This window comes from Heteronotia binoei, chromosome 15, assembly GCF_032191835.1.
Source record: "Heteronotia binoei isolate CCM8104 ecotype False Entrance Well chromosome 15, APGP_CSIRO_Hbin_v1, whole genome shotgun sequence".
NCBI classification, from domain to species: domain Eukaryota; kingdom Metazoa; phylum Chordata; class Lepidosauria; order Squamata; family Gekkonidae; genus Heteronotia; species Heteronotia binoei.
Genome location: NC_083237.1, coordinates 1,178,285 through 1,186,008, shown reverse-complemented (window position 1 = coordinate 1,186,008; position 7,724 = coordinate 1,178,285).

Sequence of the window (7,724 nt, the reverse complement as noted above, 5' to 3'; positions counted from 1 at the left end):
CTGATGACCCTAAAGTGGGGGGAGGGCCTCCAAACTGGGGGATCCCCTGCCCCCACCTGGGGATTGGCAACCCTGGAGAAGGGACCGGGGAGAACGCTGACTTGGTCCCAAGGCCGCAGCTCCACGGGGGAACACAGGAAGAGAGGGCCTCTAAGCCTGCCAGAGATCCCACCGCATCACCCACACCGCCTGTCGACTCTGCTGCTTTTGTCTCTGTCTTTTCAGAATTCCACCAGTGTGTGATTTGTGGGGACCCCCACTACCGCACTTTTGACCGCTTTGTGCACCACTTCCAAGGCCGGGCCACCTACTTCTTGACCCGCACTCAGAGCCAGCTGCCAGAAGCCCTCCAGCCCCTCTGGGTGATAGGCAGGAACTGGGCCCGCCTCCCTGTCCAGCGAGTCTCCTTCCTGCACGAGGTCTACATCTCCGTGTACGGCTATCGCATCACCCTGATGCAGGGACGGCGGCTGGTGGTGAGAGGCGGGGGAGAGGGGCTGCTCCTCCTCCTTGGTTGCCCACACCCTTTTGCACAGGAGGGGCTGGGGTGCTTGGAGGGAGCAATGGGGGTGGGGAAGGGGGCCTGGGAGGACTGGACTGAAGGCAGCAGGGCCTGGCTGCCCAGAGGCTCAAGGGCAGGGGTGGCCAAACTGTGGCTCGGGAGTCATGTGTGGCTCATTCATACGTACTGTGCGGCTCTTGAAGCTCCCAATGCCCCATCAGCTGGTTTGGAGAAGGCCTTTCTCTCTTTGAATCGCTTCTCCAAGTGAAGCCAGCTGGCAGCTTGGAGAATGAATTTAGAGTTAAAGTGGCTTTCTTTCTACCTCCCTCTCCATCTCCTTCCTTCCTTCTCTTCCCTCAAACATCTGATGTTCATGTGGCTCTCAAACATCTCACATTTATGCGATGTGGCTCTTACGTTAAGCAAGTTTGGCCACCCTCGGGCAAGGGGGACAAACACCCGATGCCCCCGGACCGCAGCTGTATACTGGGCAGAAAAAACAACCCCCCGTTCGTCATATGGTAAAGACAAACAAACACTGTGATATGCTGGCTAACACGTTTAGTAGAACTTTGGTAAAAGAGTTGTATAAATCTTCTGTACACATTATTATTGCAAGATTGCAAACAAAAGTCCATCCAGTGAGCACCGGGGCGTAAGCTCATTTCGGCAAAAGTCTTCCTCAGGAGTATTATCCTGTTTTCTTCAAAATAATCAGCCTCTTGTTACAATCCAGTGTTGACACTGAGCCTCTTCTCTAAGCAGATGCAAAAGCCTTCTTTATAATGTGTACAAAAGGCTTATATGACTCTTTAAAAGTTTTGCTAAATGTGTTTGTTTGTATTTGCTGTGTTCTGTGTAGAAACCCACCGGAAGCCCCCCCCTTCTCCCCTCACAGAGCTCTGCTGGCTTCAGCACTGGAGGAGGAGAAACGTCTCCTGGTGAACTCCCGGCTTGGCGTGTCCTCTTTGCCCTCTCTGCCCGGCATCCCCCACAGCAGCTCAGCACCTGCCCCCAAGCTGGGCCACCGCCCGACACCCCAGCCCTGCCGTTCCTTCTCCTGAGATCTTTTGAGCCGGGTCCAGCTAGTGCCCAGGAGAATCCAGAGGGTGGATCTTTGGAGCGGCAGAAAGGAAGGCGGAGGCCTTGGTGCAAGGAGGAACCAGCCGGAGCCCCGTCTGTGTGGCAGGCGCTCTCTGGCTGGTTCCTCCGGTTCTGAAGGTGTCCCTTCCCCTCTCTCCTTGGACTCCCTCCCTCCAGGTGGACGGCGTGGAGGTCACTCCCCCGTTCTACCCCCAGGATGGGCTCCAGGTCACCCAGAGCGGCAGCAGCCTCCTCCTGCAGACCGACTTTGGGTTCTCCGTCTCCTTCGATGGCAAGGACTATGCTGGTGAGGGGGTGAACTGGCCAGCCGCTGGGGAAGGGGAGGGAGGGCATCAAGTTCGAATCTGATCCAGCTGCCTAGAAGCTTCCGGTGGAGACTCTGAGGGGTTCCCGGCATCCCACCCTGGGCCTCGGGGCTGTGACCTCGGGGGGCACCTGCCTGGGACGTGTGCAGCAGACCGGAAGACAAGGCATGCTTTGCTGGGCGGGGGGAGTCCGGGACAAGCCCAGGTTGACCCCCCTGCAGCCTCTAAGCCTGAAGGACTGGGCAGCCTCTCACTCTTCTCTTCCCCCTGCCCAGAGATCGTCCTGCCCAGCACATACAAGGGTCACGTGGGTGGGCTGTGCGGGAATTATGATGGGCAGCAGAGCAACGAGTACGTGAAGCCAGACGGGACGTCGACACAGAGCCTCACCGCTTTTGGGAACAGCTGGCAGGTCCCAGCCACACAGGCTGCCCTTGGCAGGGAGCTGGGAGCAGGTGGCCACCTTCACGACAGGTGAGGCAGCTGGGAGGGTGGGTGGGGGGCGGCACTGTGCCTCAGGGCTTGATGTACGGAGCAAGAGGGTCTGGGGCTCAAGCGTGCTTGGGAGTCCGTGCTCTAGTCTGTAATACTGCGAAAGGGCTGTGGTTCCGTAGCAGAGCCTCTGCTTGGCATGCGGAAGGTCCCAGGTTCAATCCCCGGCATCTCCGCTTAAAGGGATCAAGCAGGTAGGGATGGTAGAAAGCCAGCTTGGTGTGGTGGTTAAGAGCAGTGGACTCTGATCTGGGAGAATGGAGTTTGATTCCCCACTCTTCCTCCACATGCAGCTGCAGGGTGACCTTGGAACACTCACGGTTCTTTCAGAGTCCTCAAAGAGCTCTCTCAGCTCCACCTGTCTCACAGGATGTCTGTTGTGGGGAAAGGAAGAGAAGGAGTGAAGGGCAGGGGATAAATCCAATCTCTTCATTCTCCTCCTCCACCCCCCCTTCTCTGCCAGTCTGAGTAAGAAGAAGAAGAATTGCAGATTTATACCCTGCCCTTCTCTCTGAATCAGAGATTCAGAGCGGCTCACAATCTCCTTTCCCTTCCTCCCCCACAGCAGACACCCTGTGAGGTGGGTGGGGCTGAGAGGGCTCTCACAGCAGCTGCCCTTTCAAGGACAACCCCTGCCAGAGCTCTGGCTGACCCAAGGCCATTCCAGCAGGTGCAAGTGGAGGAGTGGGGAATCCAACCCGGTTCTCCCAGATAAGAGAGCTCTGGCTGACCCAAGGCCATTCCAGCAGATACAAGTGGAGGAGTGGGGAATCAAACCCGGTTCTCCCAGATAAGAGAGCTCTGGCTGACCCAAGGCCATTCCAGCAGCTGCAAGGGGAGGAGTGGGGAATCAAACCCGGTTCTCCCAGATAAGAGAGCGCTGGCTGACCCAAGGCCATTCCAGCAGCTGCAAGTGGAGGAGTGGGGAATCAAACCCGGTTCTCCCAGATAAGAGAGCTCTGGCTGACCCAAGGCCATTCCAGCAGGTGCAAGTGGAGGAGTGGGGAATCAAACCCGGTTCTCCCAGATAAGAGAGCTCTGGCTGACCCAAGGCCATTCCAGCAGGTGCAAGTGGAGGAGTGGGGAATCAAACCCGGTTCTCCCAGATAAGAGAGCTCTGGCTGACCCAAGGCCATTCCAGCAGGTGCAAGTGGAGGAGTGGGGAATCAAACCCGGTTCTCCCAGATAAGAGAGCGCTGGCTGACCCAAGGCCATTCCAGCAGCTGCAAGTGGAGGAGTGGGGAATCAAACCCGGTTCTCCCAGATAAGAGAGCTCTGGCTGACCCAAGGCCATTCCAGCAGCTGCAAGTGGAGGAGTGGGGAATCCAACCCGGTTCTCCCAGATAAGAGAGCTCTGGCTGACCCAAGGCCATTCCAGCAGGTGCAAGTGGAGGAGTGGGGAATCAAACCCGGTTCTCCCAGATAAGAGAGCTCTGGCTGACCCAAGGCCATTCCAGCAGGTGCAAGTGGAGGAGTGGGGAATCAAACCCGGTTCTCCCAGATAAGAGAGCTCTGGCTGACCCAAGGCCATTCCAGCAGGTGCAAGTGGAGGAGTGGGGAATCAAACCCGGTTCTCCCAGATAAGAGAGCTCTGGCTGACCCAAGGCCATTCCAGCAGCTGCAAGTGGAGGAGTGGGGAATCAAACCCGGTTCTCCCAGATAAGAGAGCTCTGGCTGACCCAAGGCCATTCCAGCAGCTGCAAGTGGAGGAGTGGGGAATCAAACCCGGTTCTCCCAGATAAGAGAGCTCTGGCTGACCCAAGGCCATTCCAGCAGCTGCAAGTGGAGGAGTGGGGAATCAAACCCGGTTCTCCCAGATAAGAGAGCTCTGGCTGACCCAAGGCCATTCCAGCAGCTGCAAGTGGAGGAGTGGGGAATCAAACCCCATTCTCCCAGATAAGAGTCCGCACACTTAACCACTACACCAAACTGGCAAGACTGGCCCTGAGGGACTGAACTTTCTGACCTGTTTCACTCCTTAAGCAGCCGATTTAACCCTTTCCCCAACCTTTGAAGGCAGAGGAGAGGGAGAAGGGGCAGTAACAGAAGTGCTCTCTGCACATGCCCTTAAGTGCTCTTTCTTGTGTTAGCTGGCCATATCATCTAGGGCTCTGTGCAAGAGTTTGGAGCAAATTCTGGCCTGGCCTTCCCGCCCTGCCTCGCCTGGTTACAAGCAGACCTGCTTCCCGCTGCTTCTCCCCCCACCCAGGCATGAGGAGCTGGCCGAGGAGGCAGATTCCGGGTTCGAGGTGGCCTGCAGCCCGGAGCAGCTGGCGCTGGTGAACGGGACGGAGGTCTGCAGGGCCCTCTCTGACCCCCACGGGCCCTTCACCGCCTGCCACAGCATCCTGTCTCCCAGCACCTTCCAAGAGTGAGTGTGCGCTGGCTGGGAGGGGGCTTGCTCTCCCCACCCCTGCATGCCCTGCAGCTGCTCTCCTCTCTCTCTGCCCGCCAGGAGCTGCGTGTATGACCTCTGCGCTCTCTTCAATGATACGGAGCTCCTGTGCCAAGACTACGCAGCCTATGCCCAGCTGTGCCAGGAGGCGGGGGTAGAACTGGGGCCGTGGAGGCGAAAGACTGGCTGCGGTGAGACCCAAACCTGCTCATACAGGATGAGCCCCAGCCCACGCCTGTCTGGCCCCGCCCTGCCGGGATTGGCGTTCCCCGTAATCCTTTCAATCTGCCAGGACTCCTGTGGTGAGAGGGCCACAGCAGGGAAGATCCTTTTGACAGGGACCCCCCTGGGCACTCCAAGTCGCCTGCCTGCCTGCCTGCCTGTGAGGAAGGGTCTGCACCTTACCCAGTCCCTCTGTTGCCTTTCTGTGCATCTCTTGCAGACTCTTTGAGAGCCAGCTTGGTGTAGTGGTGAAGTGTGCGGACTCTTATCTGGGAGAACCGGGTTTGATTCCCCACTCCTCCACTTGCACCTGCTGGAATGGCCTTGGGTCAGCCAGAGCTCTCTTATCTGGGAGAACCGGGTTTGATTCCCCACTCCTCCACTTGCAGCTGCTGGAATGGCCTTGGGTCAGCCAGAGCTCTCTTATCTGGGAGAGCCGGGTTTGATTCCCCACTCCTCCACTTGCACCTGCTGGAATGGCCTTGGGTCAGCCAGAGCTCTCTTATCTGGGAGAACCGGGTTTGATTCCCCACTCCTCCACTTGCACCTGCTGGGATGGCCTTGGGTCAGCCAGAGCTCTCTTATCTGGGAGAACCAGGTTTGATTCCCCACTCCTCCCCTTGCACCTGCTGGGATGGCCTTGGGTCAGCCAGAGCTCTCTTATCTGGGAGAACCGGGTTTGATTCCCCACTCCTCCACTTGCACCTGCTGGAATGGCCTTGGGTCAGCCAGAGCTCTCTTATCTGGGAGAACCGGGTTTGATTCCCCACTCCTCCACTTGCAGCTGCTGGGATGGCCTTGGGTCAGCCAGAGCTCTCTTATCTGGGAGAACCGGGTTTGATTCCCCACTCCTCCACTTGCAGCTGCTGAGATGGCTTTGGGTCAGCCAGAGCTCTCTTATCTGGGAGAACCGGGTTTGATTCCCCACTCCTCCACTTGCAGCTGCTGGGATGGCCTTGGGTCAGCCAGAGCTCTCTTACCTGGGAGAACCGGGTTTGATTCCCCACTCCTCCCCTTGCAGCTGCTGAGATGGCTTTGGGTCAGCCAGAGCTCTCTTATCTGGGAGAACCGGGTTTGATTCTCCACTCCTCCACTTGCAGCTGCTTGAATGGCCTTCGGTCAGCCAGAGCTCTCTTATCTGGGAGAACCGGGTTTGATTTCCCACTCCTCCACTTGCACCTACTGGAATGGCCTTGGGTCAGCCAGAGCTCTCTTATCTGGGAGAACCGGGTTTGATTCCCCATTCCTCCACTTGCACCTGCTGGAATGGCCTCGGGTCAGCCAGAGCTCTCTTATCTGGGAGAACCAGGTTTGATTCTCCACTCCTCCACTTGCAGCTGCTGGAATGGTCTTGGGTCAGCCAGAGCTCTCTCATCTGGGAGAACCGGGTTTGATTCTCCACTCCTCCACTTGCAGCTGCTGGAATGGCCTTGGGTCAGCCATAGCTCTCGCAGGAGTTGTCCTTCAAAGAGCAGCTTCTGGGAGAGCTCTCTCAGCCCCACCCACCTCAGAGGGTGTCTGTTGTGGGGGAGGAAGATAAAGGAGATCGTAAGCAGCTCTGAGTCTCTGATTCAGAGAGAAGGGCAGGGTATAAATCTGCAATTCTTCTTCTTCTCTCTGTGACTGTCCTGAGGAAGGGGATCGCTGGTGCCTGAAGGCCAGATAAAACCCCAAATCTAGGAATTCCTGGCTTCAATTTTTTCTGTTTAAAACAGATTTGGAGCACAGTTTCAGTAGAACACTAGAGCCAAATATGGTATTCCAAATAAACAAATCCAAATGCCAACAGTACTCTGGAAGAGTTTTGTGCTGGGTATAAGCTTTTGTGTGCACAAGCTTTCACGAGAGCCGGTGTGGTGGCTAAAAACAGTGGACTGTAATCTGGGGAACCAGTTTTGATTCCCCTCTCCTCCTCTACATGCAGCCAGCTGAGTAACCTTCGGCCAGTTCCAGTTCTCTCAGAGCTGTTCTGCTCAAGAGCAGTTCTCGGAGAGCTCTCTCAGCCCCACCAACTTCACAGGGTGTTTGTTGTGGGAAGAGGAAGGTGGAAAATATCTGCATTAGAATTTTTGTACAAATAATAATAAAAAAGAAAAAGGCAATAAAAAACACCACCCAAAAAGAAGCAATTAGAGTTTAAAAGAAGGAATTAAGATCTGAGTTTCTTCACATTTACTTATTATGCCCTTAGTCCCGAATCAGACCAAGGGAAATTTATCACCTTTATAATCTTATAAAGCTTGTAGGCTGCTCTGAGACTCCTTCAGGTAGTAAAGGGCAGGGTATAAAACCAACCAACCTCCTCTCCTCCTCCTCAATGGGAAAGCTGATGCTCAAAATAAAACCTTGTCGGTCTCAGAGGGGCCCTAGTAGTGCTGTGGCCATAGCACCGCGAGGAAAATTTCTGACTTTTAAATCCTGCCCCCCCTTTCCCTCCCCCCAGAGATGTCATGTCCGCCTCACACCGCCTACAGCTCCTGCATGACGGCCTGCCCGGCCACTTGCGCCAACATGGCTGCCCCCTCGGATTGCGATGCGCCGTGTGTGGAAGGATGCGCCAGCAACCTCGGCTACGTCCTCAGCGGGCTGGAGAGCGTCCCCTTTGACCAGTGCGGCTGCACGGCCGACAGCCAGTATCACCAGGTGGGAGCTCCGAGTGGAGGGGGAGGGCCGGCAGAAATGAGGGAGACGATCGAGTGGGTGG